This window comes from Xiphophorus hellerii, chromosome 3 (genome assembly GCF_003331165.1).
Source record: "Xiphophorus hellerii strain 12219 chromosome 3, Xiphophorus_hellerii-4.1, whole genome shotgun sequence".
Lineage (NCBI taxonomy): Eukaryota > Metazoa > Chordata > Actinopteri > Cyprinodontiformes > Poeciliidae > Xiphophorus > Xiphophorus hellerii.
In genome coordinates, this window is record NC_045674.1 from 9,197,663 (window position 1) to 9,211,921 (window position 14,259).

Genomic DNA, 14,259 nt, shown 5'->3' on the forward strand with positions numbered 1-14,259 from the left:
TCTGGAGTCATAAACTCTCTCCTTATTTTGGTTCAGACATGGCAAAACCAAGAAATTGCAGCTGAAGCTAATTATTTAACCTGCAGAAAAATTGACTGGAGAGAGCTGACCATCAGCCATTGTTGCTTCAGTGGTCTGGCTGTTAACTTTCATGGAGTTCATGCATGTTCTTCTATTTTTGTAGGAAAGCATACATTTAATCCTTAAAACCATGACAATATTTTTACCTGTTTATAATGAATATTCCCTTTTCTGCTTAGATGTGACATGAACAGTAGATAGAATATAGCAAACTTATTTGAATGGCTAAGCTGGGCAGTTGTTTCCTACACAAAAGGCAGGTGAAAAGAGTCTTCCTCTGTCTAGTGAACATTTGCAATGGAAATCAGTTTCTTTCATGGGCTTTGTGCAGTGGTTGACGTTTGACAAGATATATGTCTTGCTAAATCTACTTATTCAAAGTCAATCTTCCTGGGAAAAAGTACTGAAAGAAATTAGAAAGCATTTTTTTTCAGTTAGAGGACAGACAGTGGTGTTATATTACAGAGTATACAACTGTACTGGCTAAGTTTTTCCAGTTAAACAGAAAAAAAAATCCCAGTTCTAAAGTCCTTACACAGACTCAGAGAATAGATTTTAAAATACTTCTGTTATTTCATAAATCACTGAATGACTTACCACCAAATGACATTTAAGACCTGTAAGTATTTTAAAATCTATTCTCTGAGCCTGTGTAAGGACTTTAGAACTGGGATTTTTTTTTCTGTGTATCCACTTTCAAAACCTCTCAGATCTTCTGGTTTTAGTCTGCTCTGCATCCCCAGAACCAGAACTAAACATGGGGAACCAGTATTTAGCTTTGTATGCTCCTCTAATCTGTAACTAACTTTCAGAAATCTGCAAAACAGCCGAAACACTGAGCTCCTTTAAATCAAAGCTAGCCCACCACCAGTTTAGAGTTACCTTAATTTCAACATAACCCAAATATCATTATATTTGATGTATAATTTATGACGATTATTTTTGACGATTTTGATGATATTTGCCAAAATATAATTGCTTGTTTCATGATTGGTTACTGTGTGATGTTTACATTGTGTAAAATACTTTTCCTATAACTATTATAGTTACTAAAAACCTGGAGATCAAAGCCACATTCGTAATTGCCAAAGTAACCAGACTTTCTCCATTCAGATTTGCAGATTGAAATGTTAGATATTGAACAACTTTACTAGATTTGAAAGAACAATAAAATAAAAAAACAGTAGTTCCTGTCTATGGTTATTACATATGAGCTTTATTTGAACCAAAAATTTATGAGACCAATTTTTGTGATTATTTTGGTGGAATACTTCAAACACTTTAATGGTTGTAAAAATACACAGGAACATAAATGGCTCATCTAAGCTCATGGTGTACTCTGTAAATATTGCACTCAGTTTTTCCTTTTAGTAACACAATCTGCCATAAATTTTGCTGTCCCCCTGAAGTTTAAGGAAACAAATCAACATAAATTGGTAACCATATAAAGAGTATCAGTTACAAGCTGCAGTAGTGTATATTGGAGATCAAAATCATGCAAAATATAATCATGCATATTAGAAGAGTTACGCTTTTAACTCCAAGCTTCTTCCTGTTTAGCACAAAAGTACACAGTTCAGTACTTCTAGGAAACTAATACAAAAAAAAACCCCCACTGGAATTGTCCAGCAATGAGATGAGAAAAGATGCAAAGTTGAGCATTAGTTAGACTTTTGTTTTATGTGTGATGTTATAATATTTGAAATCATTTACCAGTCTGGCTTATTATCATTTGGATAATACTGTCAAGTATATTTTAAAAAAGATAATGCCAGTACTTAAATAGTTTAATTACAAAATATGTCAATGAGATACCTACTTTACATTCTACCCACCTGCTTTGTTTATGCACATATCAAACAGGCTGAAGTAAAACCCAATGTGTATTTGTCATTTTGTGGTGGGTAATGAAGCAGAAGTGAGAACTACAGAAATGCTGAACTTTTTATGCATGTTCCTGGTGTTCTTTTTTGGAGAAGAGCTCAACTAGCTTATATTTAACCATTGGGCATCCCAAAATATAATTTTGTTTTACTAAATATTGAAAAGGGAATCATTCCATGTCAGTGTTCAATGCAGCAGTGAAACACTTAAACTGTTTCATTGTGTATCCCAACAAACTGTAAAGTCAGTTATCTCCCCCACAAGAGTAGTACCTTGTGGGGGAGATCTTCGAAGAAGAAGAGCTTCTTCTTCAAAGGGGGTCACAGGTATTAATGGCTAGCAGCCTGTCTCAGATATACTTCAACCTTTATTTTTTAACTTTGTGTCCCATTACAACCACAAACTTTTATTTATTTAATTGGGTTTTATATCATAGAGGGTTTAAAGAGGTGCACAGTTGTGAAATGAAAGGGAAAGGATAAATGAGTTTCAAAATCTGAAAAGTGTGGAATGCATTTGTATTCATTCTCCAACCACCAGATCAATACATTTGTTGAACAATACATTTGTATTTTGTGTGTGGGTCAAAAGGTCTTAGAAATACCTTAATATCCAACAATGCTTTTAACAGCTTTCATTGTTGGTGTTTGTTCATAAATGTTTTCTAACAGCTGTATTTATACTGTAATTTAATTACACACCCAGGAAAACAAACATATGCTGCACATCACACTTTTCAAATTTAGTTAAGAAAAATGTAAACCATGTACTGTATGTTTTTTGCATCTCATTTACTAGTATGCTTTACTTTGTGTTTATCATATAACATGTCCTTGAAATAATACTTTGTACATTGTGGTTGTAATGTTGTAATGTGACTAAAAGTTAAAGGAATATTTATACTTTCAAAAGGTCCTGCATATACCTGAAACATTTAAATGTCTCTACATTGAAACTAAGCACATTCCTTTCATGCAACCCCTTGTTAATGTCTGCTGAAAGCCTGACATGGGATGGTTCTGCTTTGGAACATGCCTTTTGCCTTCTTCCCATCCATCTCTCACGTAACTCTGCATCATATCGCTGTTGTCAAGACACCGGCTGGGCTATTTTGGGTAATCCCTTTGACACCACTTTCTCCCTCTGTGCCTGGATAAAAGAGTTCAGAGTGCCCCCACTTTTATAACGACCCCACCTGTTGAGCTATCTGTCTCATTGCTGGCATGCCTGAACACACAGACCTTCAACACTGGTTCTAATAACTGCACTTTAAATCCCCTGAGGTGAAGGACTGTGGAAGATCAACAGTAATGTGTTACTTATACACTTCTGAAGGCAACACAAAAGATATTACTTTACCTATGCTGGATGTGTTTATTTATTGAACTTTGGAATCATTTCATTGAACATAATATATACTGACTGAGGAAAATCACTATGACAAACTATTCTTTGCAAGTTTTCCAGTCACTGCAAGAACACACAATCTCACCAAGTATTTTGCCTGGTTTCAAGTGCAAATATCTTGGTACACTTGAAATAAGATAAGCTAACTCAAAAGAAACTTTTAAGCAAGACACAGAAGCTTGCATCAGCTTTTTTAAATTGACGTTAAGGAATTATTGACTTAAAACAAGCTCCCGTATCTTGCTGAAAAGTTGCTTATGAGTTAGTTTTTTCTTATTTCAAGTGTACTAAGATATTTGCTCTAGAAACTTAAAAACTAAACCAAAAATACTTTTTGTGTTTTTGCAATGCAGGATTACCTGATGAACCCATTTGTGATTTCATCAAATACAGTGAAAACATCTTGTACATTTGCTGCTATTTATTTAGGATACAATTTCACAATGTAAAAAGCAACTCCATGACCCAAGCAATGCTGTTTGGATAACTAAAAAAAAGATCTTTCAGAATATCCCATAAATTGGATTACCATATGGTTTCTTTTGTGTGCTGCATATAATGTCAAGGCTATTGAAAATACAGGGCCTGGTTCAGAATTCCAGAACAGGATGAATCCGTGTTAAATCCCACATTCGTTCCAAACTCAGTTGTACCTCAGTCTGCATGTACTGTAAAACCTGTAAATCACCCTCCTTCTCCTGCAAAACACATTTTCACTAATGCTTGTTTTAGGTTAAAAGGTCCAATAAAAGGGCCAGACCTCCTGTAAAAGAAAAAGAGGGAAAAACTTGCTTTTTATTTTTTGTGAAAGAGTTCTGGAGTTCAAATGTGAATCACTGTTTGGATCTACTTGAGACAGTGGTGGAGTAAATATTGTTTTATGTTTCTAAGCAAATGTTCAAATACACACAGTAAAAAATCAGAATAAAATGTCATTGGAAAATATTGCGCAGCATTATTTTTTGATGGTAAAACATTTTTTATGTTTAGTAATAGTCCATTCTCAAGAATCCTGTTTTCTAAGATTTTCTATCTTCGATCTGTTTGAAAAAAAAAAAAAGTCCATTGACTTTTATTCTGAGAACTCCTCATAAGAGTATTTTGGAGAAATCCAACCACCAATGAACAATTATGTACTTTTTACAAGCAAAGGTAAAAAATAATAATACAGCAAAAATACTTTTATCACAAGTATTTTATTAACTTGTGATAAAATACATCCTAAACCTGCAGATGAAAAACAGATTTCATTGACTGTAATTTGTTTTGCAATCTATCTTTTGTTTTTTTATATATATATATAAACTCTGTATGCGTGTGAATGAGAGAAGTGCGTGAAAGTGCGTGAAAAAACATTTTTTATAAAATGTTTTGTCACTGCTTCCGTACTCTTCTGCAGCAGTAAATAATCCACAAAAGGTTTAACTTGTGGTGCAGTTCTATCTTCATATTCTATATTTAGGTTACTAAATATGATAAATATGGTTTGGTATCCAAAATAAGAAAAACCCATGACTTTCAGGTAGGGTTGTGAAAATAATTGATATTAGAAAAATGAATTATTCAAAGATACTAATTTGCATGGAAATCAATCTAAACAGAATCATTCACATTTGCCCAAATTATCGCATTTTCTCTGACAGCAACACTGCAATAACAGAGGGAAATATCAGCTTACAGCCTGATGCTAAACAGTGAGACAGCAAAACAAACCAGTTGTAACTACCCTGCTCTTGTATAGAGTTACTGCTGGAATTCATCTGCCGGGAGCAGATCCTTGTTTACATCGTAAAAAAAACAAACATGTTTTGAATGTTCCAGATTTCCGCTTTGAAACAATTCATTCCAGTATAGAACGATCCTTTATTTGTCCTTCAGTGATAAAATGTATTTTTAATAACATCAAATTGACAAACAAATTCAAGCACACACACTAAAGATAATGAGATATAATAAAATAAAATTACTTCCCGGCTGACTCACGGGTACACTCTTCTGTAAAAGATAATAGAAAACAATAAAATAGAATGGAATAGAAATATCCCAGTTGGGAAATTAAGGTGTCCCAGCAGTAGTTTAAAGATACAAGGAAGCCAGCATATTCAATTTAAGATTTAAACAACATGAAAACAGAATATGAGACTTTGCAGCCTCAAAATTTAAAACAAAAGAAAAGTAAAATTACACAATCTTAGTTTATTTTTTCTGCAAGTACCACAGGTTCTAACAGTGAAACTACCGACAGCTAAAATCTGTCTTATCCATTGATCTGTTCTGTCTCTGTCCACCCTAGGGTGACTTGTCCAAAGAGTGATAAGTGAAATCTGACGCATGTAAAATTATGCAGCATCCGGCAGTAATCCCCATGTGTTAAGTGTACCTGTCTGGAGTGGACACATAGCTCCGTTGGATGCGTTTTAGATACTCATGCATTGCAACAGTGCTACGTTTAAAGGAGAGCCCTGCTTTGCACAACTTGAATTCTGCTGGCAAGTAGTGCACTGCACATTTACATAATTCTACACAAATGGGGAATACTTATAAGTATAGACTTTTTATACTTATTTAAAGTGTTTAATTAGATTTTTAGGCATATACTGTATATGGCACTGATATTTAACAAAGTATTAAACGCTGTCTCGCCATGTTGATTTGGACATCAAAATTGGAAGAATTTTAAGTAGAGCTTAGTGTTAGTGGATTACACTTCATCAGTTTCTTTAAGGGAAAAAGGATTACTGTTGGCAAGCCACTGGTTGTCAGAGATCACTCAGTAAAACCGATTTATGGAAGATTCTTTTCAGCAGCCGTAAATCCAACTGCACTATTATACCTGTCAAATGCAAGAAATGTTTACGGTCATTATATTTTAGGATTCAATGTACAGTTCATTCTGTTACATCTTTCTCATCCAGCAATTTCCCTATATAAATGTTCCTATTTGACTGTAAAGTGAAAAGACACTTGCTATGCCACCAATCTCTGCACTGTCCTGTAGTGTAACCATAAATGTCAGGTTATCGGACACCTCTCCTGTGTCTCTCACATCTTGTCCTCTTTGTTGTCAACACAGCAGACCCAACTAAGCCTGAGAAGATGAACATGTAGGCATGACAGCTGCCTGTGCCCCAGAGGGGCTCCATGACCCCTGCCTGGAACCTATTATCGCCTTCTTGATGTTTCTAGTGTCAGCAAGAAGGCTAGAGGTGGGAACCAAAGAACGTTTTATGGTTTCAGAAGATTTATCATGAGCTCAAATTATGTGACAGGATGAGACGTGTTTAGTAGGGAAATGAAGAAAGATAAAAAGTTCTCAAGCTTAAGCTTGGACAGTACTAGTCTGGCGATTGCCTTCCTGCACAGTTACTCTCGATAAAATCACACTACCCAGCTTAGACTGGACTTGCTCCATTGACTTGAATTGAAATTTCTACAATCAACGAACAGAAAGAAAAGGGTTTTTTTTTTCTGTGCTGTTTTAGAATTGTAGTCCGCTTGCAGTTTTAGCAATGGCAACGGAGGAAGTGAACAAAGATGTTCAGTCCGTGTTGGCCACGCTTCCAAATATTGAATTAACATTAACAGTCACTTCGTTCAGCTCAGTGCTTCTCTATTTGCAGTGGAGGAAGGTTGTTTAGATCAGGTAATTTCCTGTAAGCTTCATAGCGTCAAACTAGCGCAATACATAGATTATGGGCAAACATTAGTGATTGGGTAAAATTTAAAACCTCAACTGCAAGCAATACTTTCTCAATAGCCAAGAGTCCAGACCAACTGAGCAAAGCAAAAAGCATAGAACAAGGCGCTGGTTTTTACCAGGCTATGCCAGTGCTGAAATGGTTAAAGTCTGGCCTCTCCTACATTACAGGCAGGTGCAGTAATGGTTGTAGATTTCCCCCAGTTGAAGAAATTAGGATATTTCATACAGATGCATCTAAATAAAGTAAAAAATTAATGAAAACTGCATTTATTTCAGGAATTTCTTTAAATTGAAGCTAATAAATTATACAGTCCTGGGACAAAGACAGACATATTTTAAGTGTTTACTTTTGTCAGTTGATATGGCTTGCAGTTAATGGAGACTCAACATGAAATTTCTTGGAAAATGATTTAATTAATTTTCCAAAGGCAAATTATAAAGAAAAAGATTAGTAATACAGAACTTTAGGCCTGCTGAAAAACATGTTTATTACTGTACAATATGTGACTTTAATTCTTGGGTAGGGCTGCTTTAGAGTGATTTACTCCATAAGTGTATCATGACATACATGGATGAGCCTATGACTTGTTGAAGAAATCCAGGCTTTTTTAACAGTGGCCTTCAACTCATCTGCATTCTGGGGTCTAGTGTCATCTTATTTTTGAGAACACCACATAGTTTTTCTATGAAACTTAAGTCAGGTCAGTTTGTTACCCTATTAAGCACATTAAACCAAGTACTGGTAGTTTTTGCAGTGTGGAAAAGTACCATCTCCTGCTGGAAAATGCAGTATTGTCATAAATTCTGTTAGTAGAATTAAGCATGAATATTCTAATATTTCTAGGTTGAAGGCCAGACTGACTTTGGACACCTGGAGATGACAGGGCTCCTTAAATCACCACTGACTGTGGAAACTTGACTTCAGGCAATGTGAATCCCATGCCTCTCCAATCTTCCTCCAAACTCTGAAATCTTAACTTCCAAATAAAATGCAAAAATGTTCCTTCATCTAAAAAGAGAACTTTATACCACCATTTCAGGTGTTTTCCTCTTTAGTCCAGGACATAAAGTTTTAATATGGTCTCAGATGCAGAAATGGCTTTGCACAAACAATGGGACAATTGAAGCCAATGTCCTGGTTATGCCTCCACGTGGGCTGCAATTATCCCTTTCTAGCACTCTTTTTCCTCCCACTGAACCCTCAATTAGTATGTTTATTTAATATGGTTTAGATTTAACACTCTAAACCACTTTCTTTAGCAATGACACTTTCTTTTGAAGTGTCATTGGTAAATGGCACTTTCTTTTGTTAATGATGCTCTGCTGGACAACAACAACTGACAATTTGTCCTACTATTGTGTAGATTATAAAGTAATATTTATGCATATAAATTCTAGTTTCAATAAATATTTTAGCTTTATTTTTACATTTTTTGATAAATGCTTGCGATATATTACTCTGTGTATCTAAGACTAAATTGCCAATAATATTGTAATCCCATACACTGTTTTAACTTTACAACATTAGATATAGAGACATGGCCATATTATTATGGCACTATGCAGTAAATATTTTGACATTATGTCACATGTTCAAATGATAGTTGCTTAAATCATTAAAAGTAGAACCACGGAGATATAGAGAATTTCATGACAAGAGCGTATGCAGAGAATTCTGGTTTGTTTTACTGAGACATAATACAGCAAACATCTAAATCCCAAATAAACAACCCAACACACACTGTGTGTCAAAACAATACAGCTTCTGTGTTTTAAAGATGTCCTTTGTATTGAAAGCACATGTCCAGCTTCTTTCATGGAAACTTATCTTTCAAAGTTTATTCTTATTTTATCAGAGTGAAACTGCACAAAATCTGAAGTGGCAGAGTCTGTAGCTCATGAGGTTTCCCTGCATCTTTTGGATGCAACATCCTCAGTTAAAGCAAATTGAGGTGACATGGTGAAATCACAGGAATTGGACTGATATTGTTTGTGTACTAAAGAGTAACAAACACACATTTACACACATTAAAATGTAGAATGCTTGGGAAAAGAGACATCAGTGAGTCATATGATATATGAATGTGATTAAACACTAAGAATTGTCTAAAACCCAAGCTGCTACCACTCATAGCCTATATATATATATATAGGTTGAAACCATCCCATTGTTTTTTACTCGTATGAAAAAGAGCAGCAGTCTCAAAAGGAAGATGGACTCCTCCTGTCTGTTTCTCATTCATGCAGCCCGGCAGCAGACTTAGATGAGGTCACATCTAAGAGCATCCCGCGTCATAAGGGAGATCATTGGTCAGGTTTCCAATAATATGTTTTTGATGAATCAGTACCTTGGGGATTTGGAAAGTTTTGTGCTAAAAATGAGAGCCAAATAGATGAGAGGCATGAACTGCCAAACAAGCTATTTCGAAAATAGTGGGCTGGCTGGTGGTTGGTGCCAGTTTTTTTTATCTCTAATGGGAATTGATTTATTGCAGCTTCGTTTGTAACTTAACTCCACAGCCGGGGACAGCAGGTGGTAGAGCCATGCAAACAACCAGAGGTGGCAGGAAGTAAACTGAAGGTTTAAGGTCACATAATGCTAACACATGTCATCTTCCATAACATTTCATAGACTAGAGAACAGGATTTGAGCCAAACCTGATTGACTAAATTAACAGCAGGTTTAAGTCATCAGATCAAAAACAGGATCTTATTTTCTTAATGTGGTAATGTGTTTCCTTTAGAAAATCCATGCTTTAATCACCTCTAAGGCATCAAAAACAGGTCCTCTACTTGCCTTTTCCAGATTTGGGTCTGCATGCTTATGAATCATGCTCGGGGTATTTCTGGTCCACATTTAACAAACAAACAAATAAAACACACTAACCTCATTGAAGTTTCACCTTCTCAAATAAACAGGAAGTGTCCCTCAGGGCAAAAAGATGCCCAAAGGATGGTTTGCATGAAAGAGAGCAGCTGAGGCTGCCACTCTCCTCTGAGCCATCTGCACCACTGAGGGGCAGTTCGTCATGTTGTTACTTCAGAAAAAAAAAAAAATCCAACCTCACCTCGCCCCAGCTACACTCCACAAACCTGTGCATGTCAGAGGAGAAAGAAAGACTCTCATCAAATAAACGGAAAATAAAACATACTACAGGTGAAGTGTCATCACCATGCCTTCTATGTGCATTTGTAAATTTAGCATGCGTGCTAATCCACCCAACCAGCAGTATCTTATCTTTCTAAGATGTCATTCAGTACTACAGGCTGTCAACAGTTTTGCTTACAGTTAGCATTCCCATAGGCCATTGGAAACATAAGAACGGGATTTCTCGCTCCTGTTTATGTTCTTATTATAAAGCATGCATACATGTGTGGTAGTACGTGCAATACTGTTCATGTTTTAGTGTTCATTTATTACTACCAGCTGTATTTCTCCTTGGGGAAAACAAACATACGCCAAGCTTTGACGTTGGTGACCTCATGCCATGTTCAAACCCAGCAGTAACATCTCAGAAAAGTATATCCTCATTATTTATTGTGCACAGCGCATCACACCACCCAAACTGATAAATTGTGATACACTATGTTAATACATTTAGATATTTTAAAAGAGTCTGGAGGACATTTGCAGAAATTAATCTTTGGGGTTTTTTGCAAATTATTTGGAGCCAGGACAAAATAAAACAACTAGGATTGTTGTACAGAAATTAAAGTAACAGATGAAACGGACATGTTTTGTTTTTTTTCCCCAAAACTTTGCTTGGTTTAAGTATGCATATTTATTACTGACTCCTATAGCGAAATTTATTTTTAAACTATGGTGGAGCCATTTTTTCATGCCATGTAATCCTGCTGCTGTGTTCAATGAGAAAGATCAACGAATCTTGTAGCTGCTTTTTGCTTTTTCAAATGTTGCACAACCACTGCATGAAAACAGCAGCCCTCCCTTGGAGTTTGGAAGAAATACAAATGAACCTTAAGTCTTTCTAAACAAAGGCAGATGCTACTCGTGTTGGTCTTCACTTTAACTAGCTCCACAAAAATACTTCAAGCTGATGTAGAGGTTTTTATGAAGGACAATGGCATCAAACATCAGGGATGCCAAAACTTGACAACAAAACAATAATTTTCACCCAATTATATAAAAAAAATATATATATTCAGAATAAACTTGTTCCTTCTGCATTTAGCATCCCCTGCAGAAAGGCTATGAGTAAGTGGAGGGATAAAAGAATGCTTGTGAACTTCCAAAATGAGTGAATTTGTGAAGAAAGAAACTAGCTTGCATGCTAATTATGTTTGTTATTAAATCATGTTTCTAATACTGTTTAGCATGTAAGCACACGCTAAACAGAAAAAGCACGTCCAACAGGAACACCGGAGATGGTCTTAGAGTACAATGTTACCCTGAGCTGCTGCTGTTCATTCAGTTCACCTTGAGCTTGACATTACTTCTAGCCAGAAAATGGGGACTTTTTGACAGCAAGACATTTTTAGTAGTGACATTACATTAGTGGCATTACATTTTTCACTAAAACATTTTTGTCTGGACACTTTTGCAGGTACAAACAAGGTCAGTTTTAGCTTCTTGTACTTTGGTTTCAGGACTTGGATGTTTTTCTAACACAACACGCAGGTCAGTGCTTGAAGTCTCGCTTAAGTCAATATCATCTAAACAAGTTACTTTTTCCATTTATCGTCAAGACAGCAGTATTTGGTTATTAGAGCTTGTGCTAAAAAATGCAATAATGAAGAGCTGGAACATACAGACAACGTTTGCTGTCAAAGAAAACAGTTGGAAACAAATGATAGTTTGAAGTATCTAGTTTTTCAACATTTAATAGGCATTGAAGATGTATTTTGAAAACTCATTTAACCAATTAAAACTTACGACATTTTGTTTAGTTGATGCTTCATGTGTGTTTTAACAGAGGAAGGACAGTTTGACACCTGCGTGCCTTTAATCCTGTCTATAGAGCTGTTCTCAGATGTTGACAGTTAACAGTCAAATAAGAGGATTTATTATCAAAAACATTTTCATGCTTTAAAGATAATGCTGACTACATTTGTTTAAAAGGTAGGTAAGGACACACACACACACACGCACACCCATGCCCACACGCACGCACACAGAGCAGGGGAAATAAGTATTGAACATTGTAATATTCTTCTAAAAAATATACTTGTAAAAAAGGATTTGACATGAATTCATGGTTTAACATTTGTTTTGAATTGGAGCAATATAAATAAACCCAATAGAAATTAAACTGAATAGAATGTTTGTTACAGCCCAAATAATCCATATGTACCATACATATAAGTTACTCTTATTAGTTAAAAGACAACAGTATTTCACTGTGACAGCTATGAAAAACAGACAAAGTAAGTAATGAAGTTGAATTCCTCGATACAAATACATTCACAGAGAAAAATGTTGATGTATTCAGTGCCCTTCACCACAGACCTAGATCCTTTTCACCTACTTTTACTGTTTTAAACATTCTATAATTTGATTGGCCTTGGCTACATTTGAATTTGGCTGTGGTGGCTTTACAGTTTATAACTGTAAAAATAAGTATTTGCTTAAACGCCTCCGTTTCATTTATAGTTGCTGACGGATCTCCAGGCAGGTCCACCCTTAAGTTAACCACTTCCTTTTTCACAGGTTAAGATGTAATTAATTTGCGTAGTTCATCAAAGCAATATTTTAAGTGGCATTCATTGTAGGAGCTCATTTTCATTTATTCGTCAATTAATATAAGAAATAAAGTGCACAATTTCCTTGACTTTAGTGTTCAAAGTCAAGCACACCACTTTGGTGTGCTGCTTTAAGAGCATTCTCAGCTCAGCTCAAAGCGAAAGGCGTCGGTGCTCCTGTTTTGACTACATAGAGGCCAGAAATCAAAGTCAGAAATAACATGTTCTCTGCTAACATGCAGCTGGACTCACTTCCTGCTGTCAGCAGGCTCGCACACAGCAACAGTTGTACCAGGCTGCAAAAACAACTCGGTGTAAAAGGTTTTGACAGTTAGGACACAAACCTTCAGTTTATTCTACTTGTAAAGCAAGAGAAGAGGCACATATATATTTTCACCAGTAGGTCAACAAAAAGGTAGATGTATGTGCATAATGGCCAGAACTACACCTAGATATATGACCAGACTCCATACTCTGTAACCTCCTAGCTTCAGGGGAAATGTTGCAAATTGTTTAGGCTTTTAGAAGTAAAAGCTTTTCTCAGCATTTCTGTTTAGTGACAGTAATGAGATCTGTGTCGGTTAAAATTCATCATGTAAAAACTAACGTTGCTAGTTCAAACTTCTCAAACAAAAAGGTTAATGGCACTAATGAAAAAAATGCTAGTGAACACATTTATGCACAAAACCAATTCTTACCATTGCTCTTTTACTTAAATCAGCGGCATGAACATTAGCTTTGAGGTGAGCACTTAACCTGACCACCTTTCCAGCAAATAAAACAAAATTGACATAAATAAAAAATTTACTGGTTGTAAATGCTCAGTGTGACTGATGCTTGCCGTGTTTTGAGGAAAACTTGCTCTGCATAGGTACTTCTTTCAATTCAAGTCCTATTTGAAAATATTTAGTAGTAAAATTAAAGTCAAGTTCTGTGCCACATCCTTGGCCTTTGACTGTTTCCTGTTTAACAGCTGTAGCAGAACAGTAAAGCTCTCTTCTTAAAGGCATGTGAGCACATGTCAACAGTAGCTGGTGTAGAAACGGAAAATCTTGCTCATTCTCATTTCTTCCCAGACATTTACAGCCAATTGAAGGATCCAGCACCCAGATGCTCGCAAACCCACACGTAGGTTCTAATGGGATGCAGGGAGATCTGCTGAACTATGCAGGAGCAAAAGTTACAACTGGGGTCAAAGTAACATCAGCTTTTGTTGACTCAATCAGTTGAAAGAGCAACCCTCAAGACATATTTGTCAAATGGTCTCTAAACATCACATCAGTGCTGGAAGTCCTTCATTACTATCAAAACCTTATAAACTTGCCAAACTAATTTCTAGGTTCATTAGATAAAGACAAAGAAAAAACACAACAAGTCATTAAAAGTAGATTTGCAGTGTAGGATAAAGATCTACACTGCAGACACCACTTTAGCAATAAGCTGAAGATGAAGACTGGATGGAGAAACAAACAAAACAATCATCTTTT